The sequence below is a fragment of the Doryrhamphus excisus genome, chromosome 9, assembly GCF_030265055.1.
Source record: "Doryrhamphus excisus isolate RoL2022-K1 chromosome 9, RoL_Dexc_1.0, whole genome shotgun sequence".
Lineage (NCBI taxonomy): Eukaryota > Metazoa > Chordata > Actinopteri > Syngnathiformes > Syngnathidae > Doryrhamphus > Doryrhamphus excisus.
The window spans coordinates 17304115-17320853 of NC_080474.1; the positions used below are offsets into that span (position 1 = coordinate 17304115).

At 39.7% G+C, this 16739-nt stretch overlaps 1 long non-coding RNA gene across 2 annotated transcripts in view; it reads left to right on the top strand.

Annotated features, from left to right (window-relative positions):
• Positions 1–16739, top strand: part of LOC131136259 (uncharacterized) — a 44886-nt gene that overhangs the window by 9860 nt on the left and 18287 nt on the right. Inside the window, exon 3 of one of the 2 annotated variants that reach the window (XR_009131715.1) lies at positions 3686–3725. The exons of the other annotated variant lie outside the window; for it this stretch is intronic. This is a non-coding gene — a long non-coding RNA (uncharacterized LOC131136259). Of the gene's footprint in view, positions 1–3685; positions 3726–16739 lie in introns of those variants that run through there. 2 annotated transcript variants of the gene reach the window in all.

Here is a 16739-nt window from a genome sequence, read left to right on the forward strand (position 1 = left end):
GTTGTTTGTGTATATAAATTGTGATTGGCTGGCGACCAGTCCAGGGTGTACTCCACCTCTCACCTGAAGACAGCTGTGATAGGCTCCAGCACCCCCACTACCCTTGTGAGGATAAGCAGTAGAAAACGAATGAATAATTGAAATACTCAAAAATGGTGAAAAATGAAAACAATAAATCGAATAATTTTGGTGTAGAAAAACATGTGCTCTTCAGCGTTCACACAATTAATGCATGCACTCAGTATGTATATAATCAGTCAGGAAAATGTTTATGGTCATGCCACAAGGGACATCACAGCAACATATAAGGCATTCATTTAGAGGCTCCTCAGTGGTTTTAGAAAAAAAAACATTTTTACTTAATGAATATGGCAAAGGTGCAAAATGTCCATAGCGAGGTGCTGTTTTAGAAGCTGCTTTATGGCTTCCCAGGAGAGCTACTTAAGTCATAGTGCCTACAGTCACTGTAAAATAATAAGCAGATATTGTGTCGCATTTAACGATAAATACTTTTTTTTTAACTCTCCTCCAAGAAAAGAAAAACGTAGAGCTTTGACTCCTCATAAATCTGTCATTGCATACATTTAAGTGTTCGTTATGCTGGCTTGTGTTCTTGTTTTGTACCTTGTAGTGTACATTGTAGTGCTGAAAGTAGCAGTTTTCAGAGTGGGGCATATTAAGAATTGTATTATGAAAATGTGCATAAACATGTTAATGTTTCCCGTGGCACATTCCAAACCACATTAGAAACATTAATCTGTGAATTAATGAATTCCTAATGGGTTTTGTGAGGACAAAATCACGTTTTGTCATCAGGCTTTCCTTCCAAGGTCACTGGCCAAGAGAAATTAAGACCATGAAGGAGAATGAACATATTGTATGCAAGCTTAACACCAGTAACAATTCCATATTTGTTGGTTAAAACCGCTTTAACAAAACTGAGCACTTGTTAGCTAAACATTGAAAAGCTAATCAGAGCTGCACTGGAATTATTTTGTGAGGGGGAAAAAAAGGCCAATAAAAAGGCAGCAATTACACACCTTGAGTGATTTATGTACATTATACAGTGGTAACACAATTGTTGTCACTAATTTTATGGTATATCAAATCAATATTTTTATTAAAATGTGTTGCAATAGAATTACCATAGGGATCCTTGGATTGGCTCACTCCTCCACACATATACGGTATACACACTACAGGATGTTAAAGGTCTAAGTGCGAGGTACACCCTGGACTGGTGGCCAGCCAATCACAGGGCACATATAGACAAACAACCATTCACACTCTCATTCATACCTATGGACAATTTGGAGTCGCCAATTAACCTAGCATGTTTTTGGAATGTGGGAAGAAGCCGGAGTCCCCGGAGAAAACTCACACACGCACGGGGAAAACATGTAAACTCCACAGGAATAAAATGTGTGTAATAAGAGAGAAAGAACAATTTTTTACTTTTATCCTTGGGTTTGTCTTGCACACAGAGAGGGACGTTGCAAAGGAGAGAGAGATAGGGAATAATTGTGAGGATGAAGTCTCAATACTGAGACCACTGCACTGCTAGTAATCGCTGTCCATTTCAGAGAAGCAGATCCTTTGATATGTTCAAGGATACAACCAGACATGAATTTTTACACTTTTTGAGCATTCAAGTTCATGTTTCACTTTCCTTTTCTTTAAGACTGCCTCATGCTTGGGAGACATAATGAAAAGAGTTTCTTATTGTACAATATTAATAATTAATGAAAGTTTGTTGCCACACGAGGACTGCAGTCATTATTTAAGTTGCTCATAAGACAGGCATAAAGCCCTCCTTTCTTCCTCCATTGCTTTCATAAAGGATACCTTGCAAGTGTGTATGTGACAGGGTCTTTTATGCGTACTTGGAAGAACCCCACCCTGGTTTGTGTAATTTGTTGTGCTCGTTGTTGGACAATGTAGAAAGGAGCGGTTCTGTACTATTGAGATGGGAGGAGCTCGACCCGATGCCCTGGTCTGTGCTATGTGTCGCTTGAATAGACAGCTAAGGTGTCCATGCCCCCACAGTGTGGGAAAGGTGGTGCACCTGCAGCAGCTTGACAGCGGCTGACACAAGATCGCGTGCTAACTTTGGATGCCGCAGCCATCATGAGGTGACACTCCACATTGACGGGTACAGTAGGAGGGTCACGCTCCCATGCTGTGTTAACAACTCCTGTCTCAGATCAAACAGATCAGGTTCACATGTGGCTTCATGTACGGTGCATTGTATTTTGCTAACTCTATGGACACACAGAAATAATATACAGCATACACATGGTATAATATGATGCCCTGCAGTGTAATACGAGATGCAATAATAGTGACCAGGGTGTCCAAAGTTTGCTGCATGTATGTTATTGGCCAGCACCAGATTCATCCATATATTTTCTACACCACTTATTCTTTTTAGGGTCCCAGGTAAGCAGAATGTGCAGTACAGGATACCTTAGTATGTGTACATTAAGTATCACAAGATTTGGTGTTGGGTGGCTGATTCAAGATGGCTGAATAAACCGATGCTAATAGTACAACATTTAGTTTATTACACGCAATACTGTACTATAACCGAGGCACTGTATGACAACTGAGGCAAGATTTTTGACTTTATTAGTGTTTTATTTCATGAAATTTTCATGACATGATGATCTCGGACTTGTTTTTCTCTTTGTAACATTTTTCCCATTTAAGTGATTGTGGTTTAATAATTTAGATGATATTCTTAGTTACGGGAATATGTGTTTGATTAATTACGTAACATGAGTGAATGGTTGTTTGTTTATATGTGCCCTGCAGTTGGCTGGTAACCAGTCCAGGGTGTACCCCGCCTCTCGCCCAAAGACAGCTGGGATAGGCTCCAGCATAGCCCTCTGGTGATAAGTGGCATAGAAAATGCATTTCCTTTGTCTTTTTGTGGCTTTTCTGCAACATTTATTCTTGTAAAGATGAAGTTATCAACAATGCAAAGTATGGCACTTTGGACTTTCAGTGACCTGGGCTCATACGACGCATCTGTTATTATGTTGTCGCTATTCCAGCTGGGAGTTGGTCTGATATTAGATTGGAACTATTAAAAAAATATTCCTTATTCAAATTTACAAACCACGGACACATTGAGCTTGCAACGTCATACTGTGTGGAGCACGTCATCACTCACAGAAAAACCAATGCAAGCCGATATCTAATTTTTACTGTATGTCAAAATCGGCATATCCCTACTCAATATATGTCCACATTACGAGAAAAATTTTCGCTAAAAGTGACTGATTTTAGAAAAACGAATGACAATATAAACCACAAGGAACTGGGCAAACAGTCAGACCTGCATATGCAAAAGATGACTTAACCCTTTTATCATTCCTGTACTCTATCCAAATAAGTAGCTTCATTTACGCATGATTTTATATTTTTTAGTCCAGGGTTTGACAAAGTGAACTGCATTCATAATTCCCAAACATATTTTCAGCATGAAATTCCCAGCTATTACTAAACTATTATAAACACGAATGCAAATCTATTCAGGAACGGTCTGAAATACCATTACCAGTATTTATATTGTGTTTAAGTGCATCAATCAGTCTCTCTTCTTTCTGCATGACATGTCCCCTGATGTGTGTACGTGGCAACGCCTCCATTCCTGGCATTCCTCCCTGGAACACACAAATAGGACCCCACAGAATGGGATCAACAAGACGACATTCCTCAGGCAAGTTTTAACACAAAACACTGTCCTGCTACTGTAAGTGGGACACTGGCGGGAGTAGTGTTATATAAACCATCAGGGGAATGATGAAGTATTACTCCACTTGGTTTACGAGGCTTCAGTGGAGCCATTAGATCCCAAAAGATATTACTGTATGTTAAAACATGAATACTCCTTTCCAGGGTTTCCTTAGAGTCATAAGTTCATATTTTAAAGAAACAATTTATTCGATTGAAACATGAAAAAATAACATTTTCACTACGATTTCTGTGAAGCTTGATGCACTTTGCAAGAGTTACGTGACCAGTTTGTAATATCTCCAAATTTCTTTTTTGTCCACTTTTTATGGACATCCTGTACGATCGTAATGCAGCGGTTCTCAATTATGGTTTGCCATGCCCCCCTCCAGGGGATAAATACATTTCATGCCGCTGCCCCAGAATCAAAATACTTATTAAGAAGCTAATAATATGTATTTATTTGCATGGCTGTACGAGCATTCTGAATAAAATGAGCTGAGATAACATCTGCAACAACTTAAAACTATAAGTTATGTTTACTCACTGACCCCCTTACACCTCACTGTGTCTCCCAGGGAGGACTATTTGAGAAGCATTACTGTAGTGCATTTTAGGTTCATCCTGGAATTTTATTTTACCCAAAAGTCAAATATCTTGAACTTTTTGTGTGTGTTTCACACGTTTCATTGTCGAATACAATGGTTTGCAAAGTGTGGTCCGGGTGCCATATGTGGCCCACAGTTTATTTTTAACTTTATAGTCTAGGAATACAATTAAAGAACATCAGAACATTGCAAAAAGGGTAAGAGCCACAATTTATGAGATAAAAACGTATCAATCTCATATTATGTAAATGAGGCGGAACATTTTTTGAGTTTTTTTTTCAGAAGGCTTTCTAAGCGGAATAGTTGCATCCCATTACATGCATTCGCAGCAATCTCTTTTTAGTTGTTTTTATATCTTAAGAACGCACAGAAAAGCGAAAGATGCATGTTTATGACACACAAGGATTGTAGTTTTCCTTTAAAGCTACAGACACACAAAGATGCTGAAGCACTTTTAAACTGTCTACAGAATATTCCAGAATGCAGGCAAAACAAATCAGTCCTTTGAGTGTGTGTCCACAAATTAGGACAGCAAAATACAAAATAGAAATCTAAAAAAAAAAAAGTTAACACCCTTAAAATGTTTAGTTTTAATTGTTTTTGCTCTCATGTTTGTAAGTGTCCTAATACATTTGTTAACCATGCTACGTTGCATTGAGCACGGCTCTGACATCCGTTAATTTTTCTGTGTGGGGCCCTCAGTGAAAAAGGTTTGGACACGCCTGGTCTGACATGACTGTTGATCGGCGCTGATTGGTCGTTGGCTGTTTGCCTGCGGGACAAGAAGTTAGCAACAAAGCCACCTGACACGCGACAAATACCTTCAACTGGACCGAGTTCACCACAGTGTGGCTGTTGTTCCAGCGCCCAGGGATTACAATTAACTGGCCACTCCTGTTGAGGCTTAATGACCGAGTACTGCAAAAGCCAGCAGCGGGGACACTTCCTGAGCAGTGCCGGTTTAGGCCTAATTGGGACTGGCACAGCAATCCTCACTGCTTATCTCATAGCCAGCTGAGAAATATCAGCAGTGAAGTGTGAATCAAAACATGCTGATTGCAGGAAATTCTGATAGAGCAGCACACATGACGAAAAGGCTTCCACTTCTGGTCATTTTTGGCCCCTCGAGGTCAAACAAGCATGATTGATGGAGTGAAGATTCATATATGAGACGCAGAATAATTTGACTTTCAGCGTTTGTTACAAATGATAATGACCATGGCTATAGAAAAAAAGTAAAGGGACTTATGGGATCTCCTTTGTTAGAAGAGGTTCCAACCAACACATGTCAAGCCCAAAATCAAATGGGGCAGGGGTGGGGGTTCTGGAAGGGAGGTCCAAGAGATTTGGGTAAACCATCTGTTAACAAAAGCTTTCGGGAAAGAGCACTAATATGGATTTAGGATATTATTCTCTCTGCAGGTGGGATTGTCAAAGCCCCCACGGATTTCTCTGCAAGGAGAGACAAGCCTTAAAGATAAAAAAAAAAAGGAGAGACCAGTCAAAATGGTCAAAGATGAGCTTTTTAAAATCTCTATTGCTCCTTCATAACTCAGTAAAAATCATGCATCAGTAATAGGGGTGTAACGGTATGCCATCAAATTATATTATTATTATGTATTATTAATCGTAATAATAAATTTAATTTATAACGCACTTTACATCAAATTAATGATCTCAAAGTGCAATTATATTGTATTATAATATTATCATAAAAATTTTGCTAATTATAATTAATTAATTATAATAATACAAATTTTTAAATGATCCTTCAAAGATACACTTAGGGATAAAAATCTCTATCTGTAACTCTGAACAAATGCCCATTGGAACATGATGACTCTCCACATTTGGTAGAAGAATGTATGTAAGAAGGGATCTAAGAATGCCTTCCAGCCTTCTCGCTGCCGGCGTTTATTCCAACAGAAGCCGTCTTTGCCAGGCTTAACAGTGATTTGTCCTCTTTTGCTAACTTGTTTGTTTATCGGGATTGGACAGACATTTAAAGCTGCCAGGTGTTTTACCAGCAAGTGCAGCTGCAGTGGAAGCTAATAACATGTTATCCAGTGATCTCTGACACATTTGTAGAATTAGTGAAGTTTCTCTTTGGACTGTTTGGACAGATAACCGTCCACTATCACCGATGGGTTTCAAGAGAGTGGACTACTGTGTGATGGAGAGCACAGTTCAAACCTAATTTTTCTCTAAAAAGTGATTCCAAGAGAAACAATGAGAGAGAACGTGTGGCTGACAACGTGTGTGTGACAAAGGAATTATTAGGGTGTAGGTGACTTTTGTGGTGGTTTTAGTTCTGGAGGATGGCAACGATGGCGGTCGCTGTGGGTGACTGGCCGATCACAGAGCGTGAAGAGTGAACAGTGAATACATTACCCAATTTTTTTTAAATAAACGTTATTTCAAACAACACCCTTGGCCATCTCTGTGTGGAGTTTGCATGTTCTCCCCGTGCATGCGTGGGTTTTCCCACATTCCAAAAACATGCTAGGTTAATTGGCGACTCCAAATTATCCATAGGTATGAATGTGAGTGTGAATGGTTGTTTGTCTATATGTGCCCTGTGCCCTCTCATCCAAAGACAGCTGGGATAGGCTCCAGCACCTCCCGCTACCCTTGTGAGGAAAAGCGGTAGAAAATGACTGAATTTCTAACAGCTACAGAACCATATATAAACACAATGAGGATTTCCCTTATGGATACAGCTGTACTCGTTGACTAAGAAAGAAGCCCCTGCTTTGCAAATAAAACCTCCAGCTTGAAATTTGCAGCTGTCCACATGGACAAGCCAAATAGTTTATGGTCATATGACACATATGCGCCAACAGGAAGATTTAAGTTCGAAAGGGTCAAGGTGAGGCTTTCAAACCTAAGACCACTATAGTAACTGTCAATCATGCTGACGGTCGTATCATGCTGTGCTCTCACTGGTACCTTAAATAACAAAAAGAGTAACAGATTTTAATTTATTAATTTATAATAATGTTTTGTCACCTATATGAGCTCTTCAAGGGACTACATAGTGACTCAGGGGACTTTTATTTTTTTTTATCAAAAATTACTCTTAATAAGAGGGCGACATATCCACTCCTGACGGAAAGCTTAAGACTAGGGAAAATTACAAGTCTTGGCCTTTTCCATTGATGGATTGTAACCAGGTTGTAAGTAGAGCATCAAACCTCAAAAAGAAGCAACAAAAGCATTGTGTTGAACACTGCATGAAACTCAAGCAGGCTGTTCATCTGTTGATCAAAAGTTGAAGACCATAGATTGTCATTTTCGATCAGTCACACTGTCATTACCCCTGATGGCAAATGGAAAAACATTTGTTTTCTTTGAACATAGTAGATTTGTTGAATAGCATAAGCAATGGCTCTTACTATACAACACCATTGTTAAGGTTGGATGCAGTAAGATGATGATTTCAATGTCTTAAGATCCTCAGTGTGATGCATCAAGCCCAGAAACATTTCACAAGACTGAATGGACTTTTCAGTGAGGACAAGGGCGATTGCATTCCATTAACTATCGAATGGCATCTGTGAGAGATGGACTTAAAGATGGAGCTTCAGGTTTTACAATGGCATCATCCATCTAGACTGAAGGTCTTATTCTCTGGCAATGTTTCTAAAAAAAATTGAGCCAAGGCACTTACTTTGCATTGAAACAAATCTCATGACATACATAAAATGTAGCTTCACAATTATGTACCTCCTGCCGTCTACATCTGTCTTTAAATAGAGCCTATAACCTGCAACACCGCAAGTCCGGACTAAGTTGGCTGAGGTCCCGGAGAAGCAATGTGTCAGCAAACAGCACACCAGCAACCACAAAGACAGCACTGACAGGATTTGTCAGGTCTGGTAGAATGTACCGTCCCCCAGCATGGGGTAGCGACTGCATCAAGAGTGGCAGATGTTGGTGAACCAGTGAAAACATCTGGTCGTCCCAAGAGGAGTTTCAACAACAGTGCTACAAGCAGACAACGTCTTGTGGTCTGTGGTGGAGAGGAAGGTTTTCTCATAGAACTCGCCGTCCTCTGGGACGAAGTTATGGCAGCAGAATAGGAGCAGAAGTGGCTCAAATATTATGACCTGGCATCAGAATGCCAAGTGGTCAGCTGGAAAGCCAGGATTTACCCCACAGAGGTCAGATGCCTTGGATTTGTGGGAAGATCAGCCGTCCAGTTGCTACAAAGTGGCAGGGGTAGCAGACAATAGCCGCGTTTACATGGACCCAAATATTCCAATTCCATTCGGGTTATTTGCTCAAACGGAAAGATACTTTTGTATACACCTCATTCCGAAAGAAAATTGCCAATCCGAATGAATATATAATCGGATTCACAGGGGTGAATCCTGCAAGGGAAAGTATGTATTCATGTTTCACGTAAGGATTGTGAATGATGGGTAAAATTCCCCCCAAAAAGTGCAGTTCCCCTTTAAGATTTTTTTCAGGCGTGTATCAAGGAATGGAAAATAGAGACATGGAACAAAAACCGATGGGAAAATTTTTCAATGTCTTCGCCATATTTCCAATAATTTTCAGAGCCATTGTTTTTGTTATACATTCATCTATTTCTTTGTACCAAATGCAACATAATATAAAAGAAAAAATAAAATATAGATTAGCAAATAAGATGAAACTAAGACAGATTAATTGCCGTACAATTAAGCAATTAAATGCCCATCCTATGTTATATGAGAGGGTCTTTGGAATTAATTCAAAGTTAATAAAGACGACTAAAGCCTGCTTAGTGGACTTTGCCCCGATAGACACAGAATCTGGCTCAGGTGATCCCATGCGTAAAGATATGTGAATCTGGCCACTCAAGGGGTTCTGCGGTTTTGGCTTGATTAGTTACATGGATGTTTTTCCTGAGATCCTGCTGTTTTGTGGTAAACCATACTTCTCTGGTAATATGCTTTAAGAAATAACTTCCCGTATGAGTTTTGACTCTGTCCAAAGGCGTAATGGTTTCAGGAAACTCAGTAAGTATGATGCTCAGCAAGTGAACAAATAGTTGAAAGAAAACTTCCTTAATCAAGGATGACATGTTGCCCATGGTCATATGGGGCCAAGTCCCCCCAGCATGGATCCCTTAGTGGAACAATACAGGGTAATAGAATATTTCTCACTCTGAGTAACTTCCTCATTGGATCCCTTTGTTGATAGTTTAATTGCTTTCAGACATAACGACTGCCAGGAATCAGGCTAGATAATTGGTTAATAAGGAGCAGTATTGGTGGAATCATTCCAGGAATATCTGGTTATCTTTGCAGAGAAACTATTGCCAAATGTTAAAAGATATTTACTTTTGGTATTATCTTTCAAAATATTTCAATGTTTTAAATGTAGTTCTTCCCTGAGATCATATTTCTCCTCTCTTGTCGAGAAGTATTAGATGACATTTTTAACTAATTGGTTATTTTTAGCCTTATGCATTATTTTAGCTGTTTGAAGATTAACTATATCAGCAACCTTGATTCAATCATTTTAGTGAACAAAAAAAGACTAAAACTATCCGTAACAAAATACCTTTTATAAATACAAATGAACAGTGTTATTTACCTGTATATTGTTTACATCATTTTTGTATCTTTCATCTATGAATTGTCACAAGGATACATGAAATGAGCTTGCATGAATCATGTGTTTGTCTAAGGGGACATCACCTGGTGTCTATTCTCTGAATGGACATGCTCGTGCATGTCAGCTATCCTTTTAGCTTTGGTTACGCCCTTACAGTTCTTTCTGGAGGAGTTTTCTTTCTTTAAGATGTCAATAAACCAGCGGTCAAACATACACTTTGAGAAAAAATAATTATGGATACATGTTGCGCGGACTGATTTATAGCCAAATAATAACTAAACGCTGACACCTATCTTCAACCTGGTGTGACAGCTTAAAAATACATATCATGCCTGTTCAAGTGACAAAAATACAGAAGATAAAAACATCACCCAGCAAATTAAACTCACTGTACAGTGAAATTAGTGAAATTATTGTAGTTACATGAGGTTAAAAAGCATTGAAATGTTTGAAAAAGAATGTGTTTGTTGCCTATGTTCTGCTTAGTCTTCTTTTTGTCGCCCGCCTCTCATTCGAAGTCTGCTGGGATGGGCTCCAGCGTGCCCCCAGCGTGCCCCCACAACCCAAGGAGAAATGCCATAGAAGATGGATGGTGAAAATATATGAGAAAAATATATTTGTCCTCTATTTATACTGGTAGTCAGCTAAACTATAATATATGTGGGTTAGGGTTGGAATATATGTGGAATAAGTCCCAAGTCAATCACACTTTTAGGATATGCATTGCTACTAGCTCCCATGCTAAACTTTGATTCTCAATTTTGTGTGTCCTTTTTAGCTTGTACTCTTGGTCCCGGCATCTGGCTGGACTGCTCTGGTTCCCCATTACTGCAGATGTGATATCTGCTCTTTTGGACACTGTACTTATTATTATTAATTTCTGTGTGTTTCTCCGCAGAGCTGCCAATTGACTTTGGTTTGCGTCATTTTTCATATTGCCACAACTCTCGTGTCTCCAACCATGACAGGCCATCACACATTTGCTATTATTAACTGTCAACTTCTATTTATATTTAATTATCTTACTGTTGTCACAGTAGTGTTTTAATAACAATAACTCAGATTTACAGTTGTATAAAACTAAGATGACTGTGTTGTCTAAACAAAGCGACTGCTGATGAGTGAGTTACTGTTGCCTGGCAACAGAGGTGCCAGGTTGTGTCGCCCTGCCTGCTCAGACGAGTAGGGTGCCGACACCCTGTGAGTTTGCGCTGGCGTAACTAGGGGCCTTGCTTGGCTTGCCGCGCCTGGTGATCGGCTGCTGGCTGGGGGAATATTGCAGGGCACCCGGGGTTGCTATAGGCGGGGAATCTGGGCAGCTAGGAACTCTGGCGCCCTGGGGGAGATGGTGACAGGCTGGATTGGGGGCCTGCTTCCCTTGCGTCCTCATCCAGAGGGGTTCGCTATGGCGCTATGGTCTGCCATTGGGGCAGTGGTGCACTGTGGGCTCTGTTTGGGGGGCCTATGGTGGGGCCTTGTCCTCCTAGGTGATGGGTGTGTTGCTGGCTGTGGGGTCCCGGGTCCGAGAGCCTACTGGCATTTGATGGCCTGGGCTCGAGGAATCTTGGTGTCGGACTCTTTCTGCCGCCACCCTTCCCGTTCATGGGGGCTGCCCCATGTGTAGGAGGGGCTGGCAGGGTTTATGATTGTGGGTGTCTTCTCGCTCTGTTGTGGGACCCTCTGCGTGGAGTCAGCCATGGCATCGCCAACATGACATAGTGAAAGAGGTTCTATATCCATTCCATGCGGAAGTGGTACATTTTTGGCCACTTACTTTGTCCTTCTTTTCCACTCCATTCCAAACCATTTCATAAATAATTATAATAATGATCCTGTAGCCTGTGCATTACAGTAGAGCAATGTTTTGTAAACAAATAATTAACAAGTGTAAAGGTGACTTATAGGGTTGTTATTTCATGTCTACAGGGCTCTAATAATGATTACAAAACTACAATGTGTTAAACGGGTTTATATGCTTTAACTACATATGTATTACATTTTATTGCATGCTATTTCACAGAAATTCACTTGCGGTCGGGTCTGGAATCAATTAGCAGCGATAAACGAGGGACGACTGTATAGCGCTGTCTGTATGTTTTCCTCTGCTTTGAAGTGGGAAACCATCACATTTCTGGAATATTCTTAATGCCGTAATGGTTATTTTGTGTAAACAGTTCTGTAAAGCAGGAGGCCTCTTTATGGCAGAATAAAAACAGTTTTGGCCTTCATGTTTTTTTTTTTTTACTACTGAGGAAGCTGATCCTGCCCCTTGTATTTCAAAGCTTCTTGAGCCTGCTTACAATAGGCCCCCATTCACCCCATTTTCTTTTAAACACTGGTAATTTCCTCAGCAGCCAGGTCAGTTTCAAGTGATGACTGTTCTGTGTAGAATCACTTAGTTTCTCTTAGTTTTCTCTGTTGTTTATTGCCATTTCCTGGTTTCATGTTTCGTTCTAAGATTGATATGAACACACAAGAGATGATTCTTTTTACAAGGAACTGTCATGGTCTACTTCCCGAATGCTCTCAATTTAGTCAGTCTGGCATCCAACCACCACCAAATGTTACTGTGGTTAGCAAGTGTTTGTTCATCCATTGTGTTCTTCATCCGCCATGCATACCGCACCACCGCATCCACAGCACCTTATTATGAAATGAAGCTGGCTTGTCCAAATGTGCTTTAGCATACCTCAAATGTGCACAGAAAAGGCTTCTTCCATACAAGTGCACTGAATAGCTGAACGATGCACAGTGACACCATCTGCAGCAAGATCATGTTGTAGGTCTTTGGAGCTGATCTATGGGTTGAGTTTGACTGTTCCCACCATCCTTCGCCTCTGCTTATCTGAGATTTTTCTTGGCTTGCCACTCCGGGTCTAAACTAGGATTGTTATATGATATATTTAATTGAAATGGTTGATCCGAACAACCAGTGATTATCAATGAAAATCTTGAAAATGATCAAGGATGCCCAAACTTTTTCATACCACTGTATTTAGCCGTGGCTTTGAGAATTTTTGTATTTCTTTTTTTTTTTTTTTAATTCCAGTAACTTACCAACCTTTTGTTAAGAACTCTTATTGTCTGAGAATAAATGAAATGTGTATGAATCACATAATTGATCATGGCAATTGGCAATCCTGTTGTCAGACTGAGAAGCTCATTGGATAATACTGATTGTCATAAAGGTATTAAATAACAACCATTGTCTTTGTATTTACAGCATTCAGAGGGGGTTGTTATCCACTGCACATTGTGAAACATTTTGATGAACGCTGCCCATCATTAGCTTTGCAATGAAGACAATACAACTTCCTTTTTCCACATGTTAGAACCTGGCAGCCAATTGGAGCCATAAAAATCCCAAAGGTTCCCACAGCCAAGAGTTCACACCATGCAGAATGTTGTTAATGTTAATGAGGTGTGACGGCAGCCTGCTTGATTGTCAAGGTCAAGGCTAGCCACTGAGCATTGCTGGGGTTCAAAGTCTATCGTGAGCCAACACTTCTTTGCAAATGTGTGGTTAGTTTTTGGTCTTTCAGCTGATGTTCACGCAAGGTTTTTTTTTTTTAAATGCAGGGTTTGCATTCTAAACTGAGACGAGACGGTTGTGGCAGCCTCACCTTAGGTTTTTTTCTAGGGATGAGCTGGATACTCGTTTATAATGTAATTGACGGATAATGTGTTTTTGCAGATACTTCAATGCTTTTGCTTCTGTTATACCCTACACTTTTCAGTGCTTTGGTTCCGGTATTCCACAAGAAAAGTTCTGATAAAACATTCAACTGTTCTCAAATATCTTAATTTTTATTTACTACATAAAATAAGATGAAAAAATAAATCAATCTAAATAAAGAAAATAAATAAATCAATCAGTAATGAATAAATAAAATAATAATAAAACAGCAAATAAGAAAAACTTAGGAAACCACATATAGTTGATGGGTAGAGAAATTGTTTTTTTCAGATTCAAATTAACAGTATTAACAGTTATTTAACCTTTAACATGAGCATACATTAAATTTAACCATTTTATCTGATTAGCAAGTTTGCATCGTTACATCAAATATATAAATAAAGTTTATGATTTAATTTGGTCAGAGAAACAGCCCCAAAGCAGAATGTATTATTTAAGATGGTGGGCTCATATCCACAATTTCTTGACCTCCGAATACATCCGGTCCGCTTGATGCCAAAGCGCTCATTTATGGTTTCATGTGACTACATCATATTCTCCCAATCCTCGTGTGAGTCATCAGGTGTTGACTGTCAAATTTCAGGGCCTGTACTTTAGGGACATTGTAGGATCTCAATCCATTACTTCAAAATGTGTTACTGTTTGCTTTGGGGACTGTGCTGCCAACTCCTTTGACATCATTAACCAGTTCAATCAATGATTGCAGCAATTGTGGTCGAGCAGTGCACTGACCCAACTCTTAACAGACATTTAAGAAACTCTATTTCTATGAAGAGCAATGTCTGTCTTTTTATACTAAGATGGAAAAGTTATTAATAACCATAGAAATGTATCCGGTGTTGAGTAGTTTCATATCGACTGCAGTGCATTAAGTATTTGAACTCAGGTCTTGAGGGCGGAAGATGTCAGGCCAACATTCAAGACTGACCAATAAAATTACTGCAAAAAAACTTTCAGAAATGCAAGTAATATTTGTTCGCTTGGATAAACATTTATTTTTAAATAATTCATCCCCATACGCCTCTCCGCTAATTGCAGTGTAAATGACAATCAAGTACAAAAAAATACAAGAAATCAAGCAGAAATGTGTTTTGTCATGAGTGACCCATGGCAGATCCTGACAAACAAGGTCAGACATTTAACCTTTGACCCCTGCCCTGCCTTTGAGAGGTGTGCTCCGAAATAGCACAGAGTGGGCTCTTGAAAAGAGGGGAGCAGCACACAGGCCAGGAGATGCAGAGACAAAGCACATAATGTGGGGAGAGGGAGTGTGTGTGTTTATGCCTGACTGAGTCCAATGTAAACAGCTTGGATGCTGTCTCTCACTACAGCCCAGTAACACAATTGTCCTGTTTACACTGTCCCATTTACAACTGTTATGAAATAACGTTGTCGGGACTAGTGTTATGAAAGCATTCCATATAATAATGATGTAACTGCTACTTACTTATTTGAACATGTGGCAGTTGTCCTGCATTACCACACACTTTAAAAGGGACTTTTTTTTTTACTTTATTACCATGCCATTTGGAAGTGAGCCCTGAAAGAGGTTGAAAGAAGAATGGCTCCAAACGCTCCGTTTCAGAGAGCTTGTGATGTTAGCTTTGCTTCAGCCGCTAACTTTGACATCACAGTTAGCTGGGCTTCCTTATATGGTCATGCTAAGGTACAAGCTTTATGGGCAAAGCTAAGTTATATACAAAGCAAGGCAATCCCTGAAACTGGCTACTACTACTTTAGGGAGGAGTCCGGAAGTCTTGGGGAAAGCTTGTGAGTGTGACCAATCACAGCGAAGTGGGCGTACCTGGAGGCGGGCAGTGGGTGGAATAAATTAAAACAGACAATTTTAGAAATCCAAAATCCAAGCATATACAGCTGGAATAGGTGCAGATTCTGGAAGCTCTAGAAAGCTTTCTGTGCAGGTTATCATGTGTAGCTGCTCTGTAGGAGTCCACAACCCAATATGAAGTTCTGTTTCTCTCAATTAAAAATAAATCTACCATAAAAATTCTGTACTGTTCAAATTTTTCTACATAAATAAAAAAAAAATCATACAGTCAAATACCCCTATTGTGTAGCTATATTTTCCAATACAGTGTAAATGTTATTGTTTCGAGACACTTCACACATAAGTCACACGGGAAGGGACAGTGACTTACAATGGGGATAAAAGTCAAGGCTGCATGGGCAGCAGGCAGTGTAAAACATCCCAGATGTCACAAGCCCAAGCCAACTCCACCAGCTCTTCCTGGGGGATCTTAAAACATCCAGGACAGATGGAACATTATTCTCATTGGCGTGCCGTGGGATCGCCTAATTGTCCAGAATATCCTGAGAGACTGTTATCCTGAAGACGTTGTAATCTCTTCCGGGATTGTCACAAAAATGTACCCCTTTGTTGCCACGTACCATTCAGATCAGTTAGCTTATTCATTCAGAAATGTTATGTTAGAAACAAAATCTTAATGGGTAAACAACTAAATCATTGTCATCTTGTACTTAAGTTGTTTAGATCAACTTTCATGCAGCTTCAAGTGTAGTACAACGTAATAGATCACACTGGCTTGTTATCTTTACCTTGTATACTGTGACCATCAAACAGATTGTTGGTATGTCGACCAGCACACATGCCTAAAAGACAAAATACTACATCAATTTTCTATGCCACTTATCTTCATTAGGGTCGTGGGGGTATGCTGGAGTCTGAGCTGACTTTGGGTAAGAGGCGGCATACACCCCAGTACTGATCACCAGCCAATCGCAGGGCACATATAGACAAACATTCACATTACATGCATACCGATGGACAGTGTAGAGTCGCCAATTATATATACAGTCAATTACAACCCATATAAAGTCAGTAAATCTTTAAATATATTTTAAAAATGTGCCTTAACCTATACAGCTTTGTGCTTGACTTGAACTGGTAGTCTATCATGTAAGCAAAACCTTTTTTTTTTAACAAAGCTCAACACATTCTGTTACTTTTGTGTGTGAAGGAGTGATATCACAGGTCTTTCCTTCCTGCAGCTGCTCCAAAAATGTGTGCCATTGAAGGATGTTTCATGAGATAAGACTAAGAGCTGAGC